Source organism: Megalops cyprinoides, chromosome 10 (assembly GCF_013368585.1).
Source record: "Megalops cyprinoides isolate fMegCyp1 chromosome 10, fMegCyp1.pri, whole genome shotgun sequence".
Taxonomy (NCBI): Eukaryota; Metazoa; Chordata; class Actinopteri; order Elopiformes; family Megalopidae; genus Megalops; species Megalops cyprinoides.
Genome location: NC_050592.1, coordinates 32,080,221 through 32,100,234, shown reverse-complemented (window position 1 = coordinate 32,100,234; position 20,014 = coordinate 32,080,221). Strand labels below are relative to the sequence as shown.

General features: G+C 48.9%; 1 protein-coding gene across 4 annotated transcripts in view; it reads left to right on the top strand.

Moving 5' to 3' along the window:
• Positions 1–20,014, top strand: part of LOC118784644 (neurocalcin-delta A) — a 68,592-nt gene that overhangs the window by 35,466 nt on the left and 13,112 nt on the right. The window contains exon 1 of one of the 4 annotated variants that reach the window (XM_036538994.1): positions 5,579–5,733. The exons of the other annotated variants lie outside the window; for them this stretch is intronic. The gene's annotated coding sequence lies outside the window, so the exon portion shown is untranslated. Of the gene's footprint in view, positions 1–5,578; positions 5,734–20,014 lie in introns of those variants that run through there. 4 annotated transcript variants of the gene reach the window in all.

The window sequence follows — 20,014 nt, the reverse complement described above, 5'->3', positions numbered from 1 at the left end:
GAAATGCACTTTTTTGATCTGTCTGTTCAAATTTTATTATACATATTTCTGCATTTAGTCCACTTTTGACTCAGCCTTAGTAGTCGCCAGTTATGCATTTCAACTTGTCACCATGGCAACAACTGCCGATCCCATGTAGGAGTGCAGGGTGCTGTTATACCCATGTACACCTACCTTTCGCACTACAAGTCCCATAGTGCACCATGAGGCAAATGTTGTTGGATGATCGGTGCGTTATCCTGATGCTGGCTAATCATCTGAGTAACTCACCGCCCACACAGAGTCCCAGGGTGTTGAGTGTGGAGTGAGCTGACCTATACACCCCTACCCCCGGCAGACCAAATCCCGGGAGTTTCATTGATGTGGGCTCCTGGTCATTGTTGGCAAATGACATGGCCATTTGGAACCTGGACCTGGAAACCTAGCCCTCTGCATAGGGCCCTATTTTAAAGAAGTGCTTTTACTGCCTGAGCCATTCAGGAGTCATTATTCATAGATTTGATGATGATCCAAACCCCAGGTCTGACTCGTATTGCATGTTCAGAGATGAAGGCGAGCTTGGCTAAACAGTAACAGTAACAGTACCTGTTTTTGATGAAAATGAATGAACGCACAAATGATTGCTCTGATCCTGAAAGCAGTAAGGTTTAAGTGCACTGCTTGGATTGTTGCTATCCAGCACAGTCCATCAGCAAAGCTGTGACAGTCTGACGCAGAAAGAACTGAGAATGGAAGACAGGACTGGAACAGCCTATGGCTGGAACCAGACGGATACCAAAAGCCCTTTATGCTTGTTCTTTTGGCCGACTCAAAAGAACGAGCTAATTTTTTTGGCCAGGGGCTTCGTCAGGAAGTTTGTTTTGAAAAGTTGCGAGTAAAAATGGATCAAAAGGGGAGTTGCGTCATGGTGGTATTCTGAGTGACATCGAGGCATGCGGGGAACATTGTGTAACGGGATCACAGTTTGTTAATCCACTGCATCAAGCCACACTGAACTCAGCTGTCCGTTCGGTTTGCCTCTCCATTATTAAATCTTGTTTGCTTAGGCCAATTCCTCTTGAGTGAATGAAGCTAGATTGTTTAATTAGTCAATTGTTGCGTTTTAACAGTAAGTACGACAGTTGGATGCAGGCCACTGTCGGATTCTCCGTTGTTCTGTTGAAGCAGCTGAAGAGAGGGGATTCTGGAACCTTCTGCATCACAGCACTGGGATGATTGCACCCAAACGAGATTCCTTCCCTCCACCCCAAACGAGAATCGTCCCAGAAGAAGAACAAGTATCTCACACTACCTCCAGGGGGTGAATTGAATCAGAGCCACATTTTTTAAATAGTTTTCCATGGCTTGTTGGATGATGTCAGCTTGCAAATGGCATTGCAATGCAAAATGGACTTCTCTTGTGAGAGAAGTGTCCATTTCAATTTATTTATGAATTTGTTCATAAATGGGGCGGCAGTGTAGCATAGTGGTTACGGAGCAGGACTCATGGCCAAAAGGTTGCTAGTTCAATTCCCCCCTGAGGCCCTGCTGTTGTACCCTTGGGAAAGGTACCTAACCCCCAAATTGCCTCAATAAATATCCAGCTGTATAAATCAATAACATTGTAACTGATGTAAGTCCCTCTGGAGCATCTGCTAAATACCAATAATGCAATGTAAATACCTGTACTGTTCATTTTATGGTTCCTCCCACCAGACACTGTCAGGCAAGATGAGAGTGATGCTGTGTGCTGGAGTTAGAAGATGGGTGAGAGACAAAGTGCAAAAAGACTTGATGTCAGTGTGTTATGACAATATCGAAAGACGTTGAATACATTACGATTTGAAAGGAAGTGAGGACTCTTTCCTTTCTCTCTCACTCTTTTTCTCTCTCTTTGTTTCTCTTTCCCCTTTTTTCCTCTCCCTCTCTCTTTGCCACTGCACCCCCCTCCTTCTCACTCTATCTATCTTGTTTCTTTTCCTCTCTCTCATTCTTTCTGCCCCTCTCTATCATTGACACAAATGGCTGACTAAGACAAGACAAGGCTTTATTTTCATCTGGCCTGCTGAACATAACAGTAGAATATGGCTGAATTAATGAGTAATTGAATATTGATTCAATATAATTGAATGTTGAGATTCCTCAATTAGATTTTGAGGAAACGATTCAGAGAAAACTCTCTGGCCTGATGCCAGATTACTGTTTATCATGGAGAGAGATTGCTTAATACAAGGGCTGCTTGAGCCTCAAAATAACAAATCACGAAGCCACAGGTTTGTAAGGGGAGATGGGATATCCATGTCACTGAATGATACAACATCCTGCCACTCTGGGGAGCATTGCTCATACCAGCTGACTAGCATAGTGCTTGTGTGATACTGTAATCCATTCCCTGTCTCCCATTACTGCCACTAACACGCTGAGCCAGGGCACTCCACACACTGAGAGGCACAGCTCTCTGGCAGGTGACAGACACATCTGCAGCCTAAATTAACTTGTCTGGAGCTGTATTGGAACTGTGCTTCAAGAAATGGACAAATCTTCATCCCTTCTTCCTGCCCGTGTAAAAGGAAACATTCATGCTGGTTGCTGTCATACCTAACATTAGATTCCTAGATAGCTATTAGATTTATGTGTATAGTGTAACTGAAACACACCTGTTCAGTGACAGTCACGTGATATCTGGAGTCTTACTGCACATATTAGCTGCTAAATGACTATGGAAAGTGTTGCCTTCTCCTTTCAACTTTAAGCAGATGCCTCAGGTGGGTTATCTCTTACAGGTACAGCTACTGTGTGTAGTTTGGTGGCAAGGATGACCACCCGGTCAGGGAGCCAGGCCCATGCCAAATCCGACAAAGATGTTTTTCCTTTTAAAAGGGCTGAGATGATGGGGGGAGTGGGAGTCCCCTCACTTACAGAGAGCTAGGGGGAGCACCGACAGCTGCCCAGCGGGCCAACAGAAATAGCCCGGCACGCCCTCCTGAGGGCACTGCAGTTAGGTAATGGGTAATTGGGCAGACCCATTAGCTGCCCTGGGCCACCCCCTCGCGGGTGATTAGCCACCCTGAAGCTGACATTACTTAATGTCGGGGGCCTGTGTTAACGTGCAGAGCCATGTATTTATATAACGCACACCACAGCCGGTCTGAAGCAGTCATTTCGAACAGGTGCAGCAAAGCTCGGCTGCCAAGAGCTCCACATCCCCATGGAACCTTCCAGACTATTAGAGAGAAACTCGTAGCTCTCCTGGATGAAGAATCTGAGCTGTAACATCGGAGGGAAAGAAATACTTTGCCTGTGCTTTTAGTGTCGATTGTTTAATGTATTCTCACAGCCTGAGAGCTTTATAAAGTGCGTTGGGAGCCTTTGAAAAGGATTTTTTTTCCTCTGTTGCCTTGTCACTTGTAACACATCGCTGCATATAAATGAGCATGCAGCTCTCTACAGCAGAAGAAACACATTCCAGCTCCTTGGAGTTTTTCCCAAAGCAAGTTTCCGATACATTTTTTATGCTGAAAAGTCCCAGAGAAGAGGTGGGTCATACAGGAGAGGATATTTTTGGGATGGAAGGACTGGGTTTTGTGCCATAGGGTTCCTGCCCACCTGTAGGGCTCACATTCAGGGGTTCCCTCGGCCTCTTCCCCTGTGACACAGTCTTGATTCTCCTCATCCCCTCATCCCCATCTCTCTAAATATTTCTCACTCTCTCCCCTTTTTATTATTTTTTTTTTTACTTTTTCCAATACCCCTGAGTGTTCCTTTTCCAGTTCTGTCAGATGGAACAGAGATGAAACCTTTCATTTGTCCTTTCAAGGCCTTTCACCCCCCCACCCCCCCGTCAGGTCAGCTTACCCCCGGCCATTGAGTGATCACTTGATGTGACCTTGCCATTCTGACACTGTCCCCTGCCGGCATGGGCCTCTGTCCCATATTCACCAGGCCACCAGATGCTATTCCAACAAGGCTTCCCAAAAGCCCAGCATGTCACCATTTCAACCAGCCATAGGGTTTGGGCGAGAGGAGGGAGCAGCCTGGCCTTGGCCAAACCCAGACCTGTGTCCTTTACTGGTTTAAGGGGCCTTTTCATTCTTTTCTTTGTACCGGAATGCAGGGAGCCACCATCTGCCCAAAGGAGCCCTTCACCCCCCCCCTCTCCCCAAGCTGCAGCTGTGCACCTCTCCTTCCATCAATGACTCACACTGCAATAAAGTATGAGCAACTTCTTGAGAACTCTCCATTGAAAAGCACTAAAGTTACATATTGTGCAGACAAAGCACTTCAAGGGAAACTGCAGCTATTATGTTGTCAAGAGGAACATTAGCAGCGTGCTATGAACGTGATTCTTCACCGAAGCACCTGCAGCTCAAAGAGGCTTTGAGTTTTAATGTTTGTTACATGGAACTTCTTTCAGGCATTGCAGTTCATTCCCATTATGAAATATCAATGGCACTGCCAGAGCTTTGAACAAACTTTTGCATTTATTCTTCCTTTACTCTCACACTGTACTTTTACCTAACATACAGAGAAAATGCAGAATGGTTTCAGCAGTCCGGAAGAAGCTTGCATGCTTGTACTGCAGGCAAACGTTTGTTGAGTGTTTTAGTGTGAATTTAAAAGTGAGCAGATTTCACTTAGATGTTTTTCTCCTTTGGTGGCAGGGGGATTCTCCTGTGTGTGAGAACAACACAGGACCTTGGCTGTTAAGTAATGGTGTTTGATCTTTTGATGGTGCTCTTTAACTTTGCCGTCAGGTTCAGGTACAGAGAGTTCTACGGCGGCTCTCCTTCGGGTCCCAGAGACAGTGAATGTCAGCTCACAAGCGCAGTTCTCAGATCAGCACGAATTTGCCGATTAAATCTGCATGAGCCTGTCAGCAGATTGGCTGTTTCTTGTGGTGGGAAGTAAATAAAATATATAACTGGTTGCAATGTCGCACCAGAGATCCTGACTCCGCAGCAGGGAACGGACTGTTTTATTTATTTTATTTTTTTTGAAAGGCGATCAACAAGAAAAGTCACGGTAATTCGGTGGCTTTTAATTTCCCTACGCTCCAGGCGAATCGGGGCTCCCAGCATGAGAAGAGACATCTGGATCCAGTTAGAATTTCAAACACTGCAAAGCTCATCCTTTGACTCTTTCACAAACCCCCCTCCCCTAAACGTATCAAGGACATTAATGTTGAGCTGCCATCAAAGCAGCCTGAACGAGAAGTTCTCCGAGTGATTTTACTCTCGGACCAGACACTGCTCAGGTTTTGTGCGTGGGGTCTAATCATTGTGCAGGTTTAAGCAAAAAAACGCTGTACTAAAAGCCAACAAGGCCCTGAGGGATATTTTATCTGTATGTTTTTCTAAGTTATTGTTTAGTCTTGACAGAAAGTATGGTCATGGGATTTTTTTTGTGCAAAGTGCGCACAGAGTGTGACAGATGACCTATTGAAATCATTTCAGCACACTGTTCCTGTTACCGAGGCAACGGTGGCTCACTTTTGCTTTTCATCTGACCATGTGACTAGGGGGGAGGTGGGGTGGGGGGTTGTTGACGTCAGCAGGGGGGCAGAGTTTGGTACTCCGGCTGCTGAAGGCTTGTAAGAATCTGGTGGAGTTTGGAGTTGTCTGTGCCGGTGCACAGGTGCCCGTCTGCCTGCACCCACTCTGCCCCCGCCTGCGTGCTCGGCCTCCGCCACCTGCTCGCAGGACCCGCCAGGTAATGGACTGCTGAGGGCTCCTCCTTTACTCACCACCGAGCGAGGTAAGCAGCGTGTGCTCCCCAGCTCGGGGGAGTTCTCCCAGTGAGTCTCTCTCTCTCTCTCTCTCTCTCTCTCTCTCTCTCTCTCTCTCTCTGTTTCTCTTTCTCTCTCTCTTCCTCCCTCTCGACTTCTCTCTTCCCTTCTGTCTCTCAGACTCTCTCTCCCTCTCTCCCTCTCTCTCCCTCTCTCTCTCATTGCACCCCGGAGCAGCGGCTCTCACATGACCGCGGTGCGGCTTGGAGGGGGAAGCGTGCGAGTGGACAGAGGGAGCAGTTATAGGGAGCATAATGGAGTAGTGTGTTTATAACTGGGAGAGAATTAGCGGCAGATGAATGGACAGAGAAGTGTGAAGCCAGAGCGGGAGTTCATCCGACTGGGGAGGGGGGTTAAAGCCGCGATTGGGAGAGGAGACACAGTTCAGAGTCTGTCTTTTCTTTCCTCTGGTGGGGGTGTGTGTGGGGGGGGGGGGGGTCCTCGCTGCTGATCTGTTTTTCGGGCTTGGCAGGAAGTGGGGGGAGAGAGAGGGAGAGAGCGAGAGAGAGAGAGATGCGTGCAGGGCCGACTCAGGGTAAGCGTGTGTGTGTTTCGAGTGGGGGGACAGAGGTCTGGGGTTGACAGGGGGCGTGGAGGAGTGAGCAGCTGTTGCATAGACTGTGTGTGTGTGTGCGTGCGTGCGTGCGTGCGTGCGTGCGTGCGTGCGTGCGTGCGTGCGTGCGTGCGTGCGTGCGTGCGTGCGTGCACCACATGCACACCTCGTTCGAAAGCAGACCAGGAGCCTCCTGTTGATTGCAGAATCGTAGGAAATGGCACAAACAAACAGCCCTTTGGGACAGATCGCAATGAGGGTGTTATCTGCATGCAGGAAAAACTTCTCTTCCTCCCTCTCTCCCTTTCTTCTTTCTCTCCCATGTCTCTCGCTCCCTCTCGCTCTCTGTCTGTCTCCAATTTTTTTCTTTTTCAGTCCGTCTCCTCCTTCCCTCCTCTCTCTCTGCCTCTGCTAACACGTTGTAATAGCAGAGGTGTTTGGTGCCCCTCTCCGCTTGTACCCACGCCTGTGGGCAGAAGCGCACTGTCTTTGAAAGGCCAGGGACGCACGCGGAGCTAGCGTTGGTGTCGTCATGGGGGTTAGGGCTGTGACATAAGTAAGATGTGTCACTGTGGTATTCCGCCCGGCCGCGCCGGGAGCTGCTCTGAGGGGAGCGGAAAGAGCGGGTCTGCCACGGGAGATTAAGGAGGCCGGGAGCGGGGGGGAGGGAGAAGAGGGGAGCTGGGCGAGCAACACTCCTAACTGCAGGATCGTGCTGCTGCCCGATGGCCAGGGCCGAACGCAGGAGTGCAGGAGTGGGACAAAGCCTGTTTGTAGAACCGGGCAGTGTGAGCTGTTTGCTAGCTGGGGTAGAGTTGAAAGAGGCTGCTGGCTGGAGAGCGAGAGACAGAGGAGCGAGGCCTTTGACCCCTCCAGTTTTCCCTGAAGGGTGTAGGGTGCAGTCGTTCTTCTGTTTGCTCTTTCCAGTTGTGATAGAGATATTGTGAGGTATATGCCTTCCTGGGCTTGGACTGGCATCTCTCTCCGTTAGGAGAGTGATCCATTTTCCACTCTTCTGCACCTCCAACCCTGAGGGCCGGTCCCTCTGATCGGTGGGAGACAGCTGTTGAAACAGTGTTCGTTAAACCGTTGGCAGCTGTGGGAGAAGATTCTGCTGCTGATGCGGTGGTTTTGTTTTTATCAGCGCACACGTGTGCGTACATGAGTTGTTTGAGACGTCAAAGTGCTTCACCTGCAGGCCATTTTTAAGAGTGTGCCATGGTTTCAGTCTGATAAATGATTGCACACAGTTAAAAAGATGCATTTACAGGCACCATCAGACAGGTTATTCATGAAGACTTCAAAGGGATCAGTTTGTCTCCAGCAGCCTACTCTCTTTCCCTCTCTCACTCTCTCTTTCTATGTGACTTCATCACTGGATATATGGTGGTGAAATTCACACAGTGCTTCCTAGTCTGTAGTGAAGTCCATAATTAGGGTTCATTAAAGAGGCTGCATTGCTGGGGTCAGCGGGGTATTTTCCCTCTTTGGAAATGTGTTATGGTGTTTTATGCTTGAAATAATGGCTTCTATTGAGAGCAGACAGTTTGTGAAATGCAGAAAGTCTCTCTGCTGAAAATGTTAGGCCATTTACATAGACAGACCCAGCGATGACAAGTAGAGTGCCACCTGTTGCATTTAATGCATGTTATGACTGTTCCACTTTTTTTGGCCTTGCATACCAAAAACAGGTCATTTTAATTGGTGTTACTGCCACACTGCCAGCCAGTGATGTTATGCTGCCAGTGCCTGCACAGCACATCCAGCATAGTACTGCAGTGCATTCAGATTTAACTTGAGAACATTTCTTTTCAAAGAACGTTAAAGTTAGGTTATTCAGAGGTTAATTTGAGGGTGTAACGGGTGGTTGGATTACAGTACCATTTGAGTTAGGAGAGGAACATCAGCGAAAGTTTAGTTAAAAATGAATTAGGACCGAAGCCGTAGCTCCTATCATCAATGTGTTAACAGCAATCTTATGTAAATACATACTGCAGGGTTTGGAGGACAGTGCAGATGAAATAGAGCATCTATCCATTAATCAGAAATAAGCCCACGCAGCCCATATAATAAGCCCATAGAATCGGCTGGCAAAGCTGCATTTCAAAATCATATATTTGTCACATTTGATTAATTTTCAGGTCAGGTGTTGTTTAGTTCCAGCCCAAATGAAGCATTTCACCCATTTCACTCCTTGTAAATATGAACCTGAAACCTAAATATTTGCCTTTGTCTTGTCAAGATCATTTTTTTTTAACCCCAGAGTATAAGACGTGGTTGGCTGGTGCAGAAAGTACAGGATTAGACTCAGTCCACCTGGGGCTCGACCCGCTAAGCTACATGCTGTTAACACCTTCTGATGAGGTCAGAAGGGGGGGGTGGTGTGGTTGGTGGCACAAATGAGGCATTTTCCCAGAAGCCCCAGGGAATCCAGCGGGGCCTGAAGAGCCACAGGTCGCATGACTGTCTCCCACTCCCGGAAGTGCTGCAGGGGCTCAAACCTGAAGCCGTGGTCTGCTACACCCCCGCAAGGCCGGATCCTCCCACATGCAGGCGGCAGTGTTGTACGGGAAGATACCTGGGGTCGGCATTGATGACAGAGTGAACAGCTCGATACAGAGAGAGGAAGCCTCTCAGGAGTGGGCTTCTCCAACAGTGTAAACTGTTAAGACAAATATCTTCCCTCGGGGGGGTGAACCTCCAGAAGCTGCATCTGCGCCCTCTTGTGGAAGCTTGGGGTTCATCAAGAGGCCTGACAAAAATTCCCCAGCATTTTTGGGGAAGCTGTCACTCACGGTTAGCAGGGACAGCTGCGTGGGACTCCTCTATTGTCGTGCGTGCACAAGGTCTCTTTATGGAAGGAGTCAAAGGTCACGGCAACCAACGCCCACATGGCTGGTTCTCACAGAAATGCTTGGGAATGTGGGAGGCAGCCTGGCGCATACCTGCATATTTATGGGTAATTGATCCGCGCTGGCCAATGAAGACTAGCCTTACTTCCCAAATGCATCACACTGTGTACCAAATGCCATAGAGATATTTTTATGCTGTGTTGTATGGAAAACTCGTTCTGCTTTCAGAACAGGCAAGTTGACATGAACACTGGGTTTGACTTGATTCTGTCTGAAGATGTGAAAGGAGGAACCCCAGATCTCAGAGTAACTGGTACCTGCTGTTTGAGGAAGTGCTCCTCGTAGCTGACGTGAACAATCCTGATCAGTTCTGCCTCGCTCCTCCCTCTCATTGGCTAGCCAGCATTAGGACTCCTAAAATCCCAGCCCAAAGCCAGTTTCTCTGAGCTGTGGTCAGGCCTGTTGAGTGATCGGCATTTCAAGGGCTCAGTTGTCATCCCAATATTGACAATGGCATCCGTCTGTGAAGCTCAGTCTGGCTTGAGTTTATAGAATGGTAAACCCTGACCATGAGGGGATTCCTGTTCCTCCCACAGTATATGGGATGTAGGGGGTCAAGGTGTGGCCAGTTGAAGTACCTGGGCACTGACAGGCAAAATCAAAGTAACTTTCATAGGGTCGTTTGTCTTATGTCTTCTGTCCGATCTATATTGGACATAAATTTGAACTTTTGTTGGAGGAGTTGATGACTCGTGTGGTTTTCTTTTTACTTTTCTAACCCGTTAGCTATTCTGGTCATGAAAATGTCCTTTTTCTTTCTCATGAATCCATCTCCAACTCTGTCTAACCAGCCAGTTGAATAATCATGCTGTACTAAGCATAGCATTCCAACAACTAAAGCACCATTAAGCACCACTCCACAAAAAACTGCAAATAAAAAAACAGATATTGACAGATGACAAGGATGAATACATATGGTTAAGTGCTTATAGTAGGATGAGAACTAAAATCTACAATGAGCATGTTATCTGACGGTGTTTGGTTAGCAATGTTTCGGTAGTGTGCGGCCGTAATGAGAGCCGTATTGTTCCTGAGGCAGATGCTGCACTTGTTTTCAGCACAGCGGTCTCCCACTTTACCAAAAAGTAGAGGAAACCATATTATCCATAACACGGAAAGAGACAATGAATTAAGAAGTAAAATTGTGCTGAAGAGGAAAGGGGGAGGGGGTTTACTGTAATCCAGTTTTCGCCACAGGGGGTAAATAGGAAACCATTAGGAAAGTGTCCCTCTTTGCATGTGTGTCTGTGTGTGTGCATCTGTGTGTATATGTGTGTGTGTGTGTGTGAGAGAAAGAGAGCCTATGGAAGAGCCATAGCTGTCAGCTCTGCCGGTTCAGCTAGCTGTGGGCAGGGTGGAGCGTGCGGGGTTAAGGGCTGAGCAGTGCTAATGGGCTAAAAATAAGCTCTCTTGTGAGATTTAAGGGTCATACACGAGGTCCCTCGGGGTCGGCCAGAGAAAGCGCCTCCTATCATCTTCAGAGCGGGGCGCAGCTGTCACCCCGTCATTCCCACGTTCCCTCTCCACAGACCATTCATCTCGAGTGGAAGCTGCTGTCAGCTTCCGTTAATCAACCGAGCGCGGTTCAGACTCCCCCTCCCTCCAGTTCAACCGCTCTCTCTCAGCCTCATAGCCTGCGTATTTAACCAACCGACCGCTGTTTAGGGCTGTGTATCTCATCCACCAAATGTGTTTTGAATAATTCCAGTTTGACCGCTCTGCCTCAGGTGCAAATTTATGGAGAGCATGGACGCAGCTCTCTTTAAAAGTGCAAGGAGTAAAGTCAATTGTAAGCAGCTGTTTATCTGCATGTATGGAACCTCTTTTAGCTTAGCGTGGTAGGATACAGTTTGAAATGAAAACAGTAAACTACAGGGGTAAAATTAAGCTTGTGAGGTGTCAATTATGCGATATTTGCTGTTAGGCAAGCTCTGAGGTCTGCCTAATCTAATTGAGACTCTCGAGTTGGAATTACGCACGGCGCCATGGCAAATAACTCCTTTAGGAGCACCACCATTACACTGCCACAGTGCCTAAATTTTATTAGTCACTAACAATCCCATGCGGTGATTCTGTGTGTGTATTAGGTGTTACGTTTTAAAAATGGAAGTACTGGAATCAGTTCTGTCAGCAGCATTTTCCCAACTAGCAGTGTTTTTTTAGTATTTAAACCTTTTTCACCCAGTTTGGAATCACTTTTAAATGCGTTCTTTGCTCGCACCGACTTGAGACATGTGCAATCCTCTGATACACTCCCACACTCTCATATTTTTCACACTACATGTCCCATCGTCATCCAAGCACCTCACAAGTCACTAGATTGTTTCACTGCAGTGAGACAAACGTTTCCTATCCAACAAAACCTACCCTACCCCTAGGGGACAAAGCCAGTAGGTCCTTAGCTTGGGACTGACGGTTATTGTGTCTTCCTTTTTTAACGTGTACTCCTGTTCATAACTTACCAGCTATGCAACTGCATAAAATGAACACGAAAGTTGGTGATTGCATGTGAAAAAATAAAATTATGGTATCTTGGTGCACTCTGAGAGTTTCTAAATTTACTTAGGATGTGGGGGCAAACACCATATTGTTGGAAAATAATTTTTAAATGAATGAAGTATTGAATTTGTCTTTGCACATAGAGACACCCCAAGTGCCGCCTAGAGCTGTTGTAGCTCAGTTTGGTGGCTGACTCCAAATAGTGCTATTTTTTTCCTCTTCCTCCATCTGTGTGGGGAAAGGGTGCGAGTGGGGATGATCAAGCTGTTTGTTTGGCGCTTTTGTGGAACACATGGGAGTCCTCTCCTCGCCTCCCCTCCACATGACAGTGCTTCTGGCATTTGAAGCAGGGCAATCTCACCACGGCAGTGAGAGTGAGGCACACACCGGAGCAGGGCCCCCCGCAGCGGTGTCAGGCCGCAGTTAACCCACCGCGCTTCAACACGGTGCAAGGATCTCTGCACAGCGCGGCTGATGCCAGGTCAGCAAGCGCGCTAATCCTGCGACCGGAGCGGTCCGGACAGCTGGCAGCGTGGCGTGGCAGCGTGCATAATTAAAAGGTAATCCCTCGGCATAATGAATTATATCCCTGGGAGTGAGCAGGTCCCCCCTGTAAACAGCACAGATGCAGAGGGGAAAGAGTGCAGGATTAGTGTAAACCAGTGGGGCTGGGCTCTCCGGACGGGTGAGCTCATGCTGGGGAATTTAGCTCTCCTGTTGGAGACCACGCTGGAACCCATAGACATATATTCAACAGGGCTCACAAAACAGATAAATAATAAATGTTTTGCTTCACTGACTTGTATGAAGTGCACCAAAAGAATGAACAACTTTCGTAGTTTCATAAGGCTTTAAATTAAGGGTTTCATTCCTATGCAGGCTACCCCTTCACTCCCTGCCTGGCCCATGTACTACCGCTTCAGTATCAGCAGTTTAAACAGGAAGTGATGCATTAAGTATGTGCTTGTGGGCATTTCTGAGGCTGATTTGCTGGAACTGTCCCCATCAGACCAACAAAACACATGACCACACACTGCTTGCCCTCGTAGCTCATCTGTCGTCCCTCAGTTGTCACTGGATCCCCGACGGTCAAATGGTGGCCCGGCCCTGTCCTGCCAAGCAGTGTTGTGCGGAGATCACAGCATCTGTTTTTACGTCATCAGGAATTCTCATCCTGGAAATGGCCAGTGTTGGGGTGGCTGACCTACTTCCTTTACCCTGGGGTGCGGAATGAGGCCTGAGATTCCTGCATGTTCTGTTCATTTTGGCGCAGAGGGTAATCTGGCGGCCGGAACTTCACGGACGAGCTGAAGGCCATATTATTAGCTGATGACTCATGTAATGGGCCCCGGTTTAGTCAGAGGCCCCACTCGGGCTCGTTCGTTCTCTCCCTTTGCGTCCTCAAACATCAGGAGTTCAGATTCGTCACCGCAGAGGTGGAGGGAAGAGGGGACCGGAATGAGACTTCTGGTATTTGCGTCCCTCAAGCTTCCGCTGCATGGGTTTAGTATGTCCCTGCCACTGGCCCTGTTAGCACTGAGCCTAATGCGAAAATCTTTCTTTTTCCTACAAGCCAAGCTGTGAACAAAAGTGAGCACTGCGCTTTACAGTCCTGAACCGTTTAGAATTCCTACCACACAACACCTTGTGGCTCAGCAGGCAAGAGTACAGTTCACCTCTGGTATGAAGTCAGGCATAATGGCAGAACGGCAAACGAATTAGGACCAGCATGGTGGGGGTGTGGTTCCGTTTTATGTTTTTGTTGAAGGAGTTAACATGGGTCCACAGCAGAGGAGACTCTTAATTCCACACGAACGGGCTCCTTCAAAAAGCAGAAAAAACCCTCTTTGAACTGTGTGCTCCACCCTGCCCACAGCTAGCTGAACCGGCAGAGCTTGAGACCGTCCATGCCTTTCCCACTTGTAAGCAAAGCATCCAGTTTTGGGGGAGGCCAAGAGCACACTATTTTAGGCGGCGGGGCGTGCGCATCCCAGAGGTTGTGATGAAAACCTCTCTTGAGTCCTGGGGTCCAGGAAAGCATGCTTATGCCACGTCTCATCACAGCTTTTCCCAGCCGTTAGCCCAGACGGCTTGCTTCTCCCGGGGGGCCATGTCACTCACTGGAACGCCTGTCAGGTTATATCCCAGTGGAGCTCGTGCTCTGACAGGCATCTGCATGGCGGCATGGCGCACGCTGTCAGGTTAGGCCTCGCAGTGTTCTAAAGGCATGGCTTTGAGAGATTTGTGTTGGCTGTACAGAACCTTTTAGCCATCTCTCAGAGCACCTTATCACAGCTTCACCACATTAACTCTCTCCATCCTCTGGTGTTCACTCTCTCTGCATTATGGGAATGTTTCCAGAAGCTCTCCAGTGCTGTGAAGCACAGTCATGAGAATTAACAACTGGAGACTGACATTATGCAGAGGTTACGTCAGAGAGCGGGGAGGCCGTGACAGCCTGTCGTGACTGTCATCTCCCTGGGGGGGGGGGGTCACTGTAGCCCTACATTGTGTCATCATCGGCAGCCAGGATGGAATCTGTGGGATCTGTAGGGGGAACTGTAACGCAGCACATCGGAGACGGCCAGTGTGTCCTGACCTACCATTTCATAAGCAGAGAAGCCCGTGGAAACCTTTTGTGAAGGCTGAGTGTGTTTCTCGGTTTCTCCCTGGCTGCTCTCGCCTGTGTGCTTACCCTACAGCCCTCACCCAGCCACCCACTGTTTACCACAGGAGTCCGCAGGCAGCACGGCAGCGCATTCAAATGCGTGCATTCATGCAAGCAGTGAGTGGCTGTCTCCATAATGCCCGTCGCTTTCACAGGCAAAATCAGGGACAGTCCTGTTGATGTCACGTGCTGTGACACCAGGATCTGTTGAAACATAGAAAGTTGTGACAAGGTTTAGACATTTGGACAGTTAAGCAAGCAGACAGTTGTTTGCCTGTTTTCATGACATTCTGATATAATATGCTGCAGAGCAGCACGCATAGATGTTCTGGAGGGAGGCATTTATAGCATTACCACAGAACTGGAGTGAGTGCATTACAGTGATCCAAAAATCTGCTATAGCGCTGCGTTGTCACGACGATAGAGGCCACCCACGGGCTTCTGCCGTTACCATGCCCCCTTCCCCCTGTTATGTAACAGTGCTGTTGTCATGGCGTTGCCATGGCGCCGGGTGTGGGAAAGTGCCTTAAGGTCACATTGGAGGGTCTGAAGTCGGCTGTCCTCTGTCCCCTGACGGGCTCCCGGGGCCTGCATTGTTTTTAAAGAGTCCTTGAATCTGTCAGGAGTCAGGCTGCCCAAGAGATAATGTGCCCTGTCAGGCCCTGATGTACTGCCCTGTTTGAGAGCTGGTCAGGCTGGCCAGCCTGTGGCTATTCCTCTGCAGAGCACAGGCAAGAACACACATGACTCAGTGCTGTGTGTTTGTCCGGCTCTTGGACACCACAGAATATTACCCCTTTTTGACCAGTTTGTGCTCTCATGTGTTCATTTCCTAGCTTTTGTGAAACAGCCTTTGTATTTGTTACTATTAAAGAACTGTATTGCTTTTCATTTGAAACGTTGTAACACATTGTAATGCAGAATTCTTGTTATTTGCTGTTACAAGCAGACTTGGCTCAGATTCTTTGTAACTGCAGTGTAGATTGTTTTAACTCTGAGTAACAAAGTTGCACAGTATCTTTTCTCAGTAGTTCCTACTTTATATTGACTGTCCTGTCCTGATACAGATGCATTTACAATGTGCATGCTTCTACTGTATACATACACGTACATACCACAATCTGTTTGTGGTTTGTGTGCAATAATTATACCTCTATAACAGCAACCACAATGCATATGTAGATGCAGTAGTTACCACAGTATGTAGGTACACGGTAATACACGGTGTAGGCGGAGTGTAAATGCACAGCTGTTGGGGCTAGGTAATGTGCATTCATTATTCATATTTAGGCACAGAGCGCTGAGCAGTTTGACTAGCCCTGAGCAGAGCCTGAAAGCCTGAAGAAGCAGAAAGTGGAATAAACGCTGCTTAATGAGTGCCCGGTGGAACTTGTGGTGATCGTGCTTTGACAGCCGATCCTTGAGCTCAGGACGCAGATTGCGGTACCAACGGGTGGGGGTGTCTTCCTGATGAAGAGCCACAGAGTCCCTCGACTGGCTGATCCGTTACCGGCCATTAAGAGCTGTTTTAATCAACTTAATCATCCATCCTTACTAACTTATCTGAGGGATTAAGCGCAACAGAGAGGAGGTGGTCCTCTCCAAGGGAGGAAACTTCTCTGTACTGTCTTAGGGAGGATGTTAACTGTACAGCACACTGAGCACTACTACAAAAAGAGATATTTGGGACATCCCTTTGAGGGTCCAGAAAGGGTACCTTCTCCTTCCAGTAGCCTTACATGTTGAGAAATGCAAGCATCTCCTCCCCATAGCCCGGGTTCGAGTCTGAGCTGCGCCATTCACCAACAGCAACTGGGACACTGTTAGCTTTGCTCCATTGGAGTAGGGTGGGTGGTCATAATCGGCCAGGGTCCACATGCTTTGCATCCGTCCAGCAGTGGGATGACATTGGATGACCTCAGATGACATCGTCAGAGGTGTACCTAATCGTCCAATCAGCTGGCTGTGTCGGAGGATCGCATTCATCTCGCTTCAGTGCTCCTACAGAGAGGCGAGCGTAATGTAGTAACTGCCAATTCTGAATTGGGTTAAAAAGGGGTGAAAAGCCAATGGAAAGACTATAAAAAAGAAAGAAGGACAGAAAATGGCCCAGGGACATAATGATGTGCTATTCAGGTAGGCCAGAGCCCTAGAAGGAAAGTCTGTGTGTCTGCTACACATTTCAGGTCAGGCTGAAGCAAAGTGTTCTCTTTCTGTTAGTGTCTTCTTTGTGTCCTCAATCAGACTCCCAACCCTGAAAACACAAAAGCTTTGATGGCAGCGGTGAGCCGCACAACTCCCGCAGTAACACTCCGAAAATGATATTCCCTTTGCCCGCGAGGCTCCGAGGGGTTATTTTTCCACCCAATTAACCGCCGAGTTTCCTGTGCCACGGAGGCAACCCAGACGAGCAGAGCGGAGAGCCAGACAAATTAGTCACGTTCCTGGAGCAGAAGACAGGGGGTGTCCCTCTCCTGCCACCCTGCCGGTGTGACTCGCCGCGCCGTGACACACACCGAACCTAGTCTGGCAGGTGCCTTTCGGCGTTCCTGTCCCCTTCCCTTGCTCTGAGGAACACACACACACACACACCCCTGACGTGCTGATGAGTACACCGAGGTTTCCCGCGGCAGCCTGCTTGCGGTGTCACCAGTAATAATTACCTCTGTTCCGCTGCCGAGCTTCCCTCCCCTCTGCAATGAAAGACAAAAGATGAGTCACCATCTACCGTGGCCGTCGACATTCCCGAAAATAGCCTGCTACCCCCCCCACAGCCGCTTCCCAGGGCAAACACTTTGCTCCTGCGGGTAGGTGAGCCCCAGATTAAGCCCTGCCCTCTGGAAGGGAAGAGTCTAGGAAACAGACAGCATCTGGTTTTTGTTTCACAGAACCTCAACCTGGATCACAACCCAATCGTCTCAATGTGGAGGACACTCAAGGCAAATGGGGTGTTGTTTGACATGATTGACACAGGCACTGTGAAAGAGGTTAAGAGGGAAAAAAACCTTGATTGCTGATTGTTATTTGTTGTTCATCTGCATTAGCAGTGGTTGAGTTGAGACTGTTACCATGACAACCCAGTGAAACATCGTGCAAGTCAGACTGAATAGGAGCAGAACCGAAGGAAGGGGGAGTGCGGAAGAGTCTGATTCGCCAGTGCCATTCCTACAGTTTCTGTCGTATCTGACACAGGACGCGGTTAGAGGGGAAGTGGATAGATTTGTGCGTGGGGGGGTTCTGCAGCTCGTGTGAGCCCTCTGCATTTTCTCGGTGCTGCTTTTCAGAATCGTTTCCTTAAAACTAGAGGGTCCGTGCAAGAGAGGCCGCCTGACTCTGCCGTGGAGCCCTGGAGTGACCTTTAAGCAGAAGTGCGATTGTGCTAGGTCCACAGTGGCCTCTCCCTGAGGCAGCACGCCGGGGATGGTTCTGCATTCGACGCTAAGGCGCACCGGGCCAGCAGGCGGTGCTTTTGCGAGGGTCTCTCTGCACCGTGACGACCTACCTCTCACAGGTGAGGTGACCTGGTGATCTGTTTCCTGATGCATTCCCTGGACTGCACCAGCCATAAGCCCCCTTAAAGAATGCCAGGGGCTCCAAGCTGGCACTGCCTCCATGCCATAGTGGCACCCATGAATGTATCTGTTTGTATCTGTATATAAGCCATCAGCCCTCTGTCACACTGAATGCTAGCTCATAGCATCTTAGAGCAGTTTGTTTGCCACCATCTTCAATCTGCTTATTCTTCAGCACTGTGCCAGTTTAGGGACAGTGAGATTGTATTCAGGGGCTGGTGTGTCTGCAGTATGTGCATAGAATCAGGGAGTTGGTGTGTTGAGTGTATGTATAATATTTGGGGGTTGCGGTGTCTACAATGTGTGCATATTATTTGGAGGTTGGTGTGTCTATAGTGTGAGTGTGTGTGTGTGTACTTGTGCGTGTGTGTGTGTGTGCGTGTTGTCCCTGTGTGTCAGCAGCAGCTCCAGCAGATGCGAGCCAATCACTGAGCTCTCATTGTTGTGGGCCTGTATTGTTCTGCTGCCTAAGCTGCCTGTCTCGCACAGAGAGTACAGATGTCCTGGACAAAGGCCTGCACGCCCCCTCCGCCGCCCGCAAGGCTCGGCTCCCACTGAATGCCTGCACTGCGGGTCCATTAATGTGCTTTCATTAGGGCCTCTTATTCTGGGACTCCACAGAGCAGCACCCTATTCCCACCAGAGCCTCTAGCAGGGCAGTACACTTCATCTCACCAAATCCTTTCTGGTGACTGAGGGAAACCCCTCTAATATTAACTGTGTAATTAGTAAATTAAGTTTATGACTCTGACAGCATGAATGAAGTCTTGCATCGAATTGAGGGTTAGTCCTCAGATTGGAAGCACATGGAGATCCTCTGTGGCTCAGAGCACTTATCCCTCTGAATGAACTGCCCATGAGACACAGGACACACTCAGAGCTTGTTCAGCACTGGTTAGCATCTACAGGGGAGATGAGGAGCCAGCACAGGCGCCCAATGCTAATCCAGTGTATTATGGGATATCCGGGGCAGAGGCCAGAGGCAGCGCTGCCACTGTGTAAAGTGAACCCTCCTCTATTCCCTACCCCTCCTCCTCCTCCTCCTCCTCCTCCTCCTCCTCTTTCTGTGGAATCTGCCACAGCTGTGTCCACCTGCTCACCGGCTGTCCATTTCTGCAGAGTGGTACCACAGTTCACTAGAGATGGTACATGAGTGGTAACAGAGTTCACTAGAGGTGGTACGTGAGTGGTAACAGAGTTCACTAGAGATGGTATGTGAGTGGTGACCAGAATTCACTGGAGCTTCTATGTGAGTGATACCAGAGTATTTCAGTTTCAGATCTTGCCATGTTAATTCTCTGGTTCTTTTTTGGTACCCTACCCCCATGCCTGGCCACAGTGACACACCTGAAGGGGCCTGTGCCAGATCTCTCAGACAGAGGGTTAGAGAGAAACACTGGTCTTACACTGTCCGTAACCACCACTCATACATTTCTGATGTGTCATATTCACTTGGTGCTTGTACTTCCTAATAATCATGTAATCAATGGCATTTTGCAGTTTTATGTTGTTTGTATGATAATGACGAGGTATTTAGTGGAAGCCGTGCCTCGCTGAAGGGCAGCTGCTGAATGGCCACTGTAACAGCAGAGATGCTAATAAGTTGTTTGTTAGACTAATCAGCGTCGACGGAGGAGCGCCCGTGAGGGTTTCCATGGCAACGCGGCAAGGGCGCAGACAGAGCTGGTGTGCGGGTCTGAAGGAGGGGCTGAAGTGGCAGGGTGCAGCGGAAAGGAGGCGAGGGGTCACAGCCAGCCTGAATAATGGGGCACCGAGATAAAAGGGGCACGTAACCCCCATCCTCAAAATGCAGTCGCACCCAATTACCGTCACAGTGCGGCGTCTAGCCACTCACACACCACAAGAGGTGCTGTCCAAACTGCTGGGGAACTAGAGCCGCTAATCAAGCGCGCTCATCCAGTGAAGGGTGTTTGTGTAACATGTGGGTTCGCAGGTATTAGTTGGACCACACGCCATGTACCATGTGCTCGGCCCAGGTGCCAGATCCATCTGTTGGATGATCAAAGTGTTGGTCTGCACTAATCC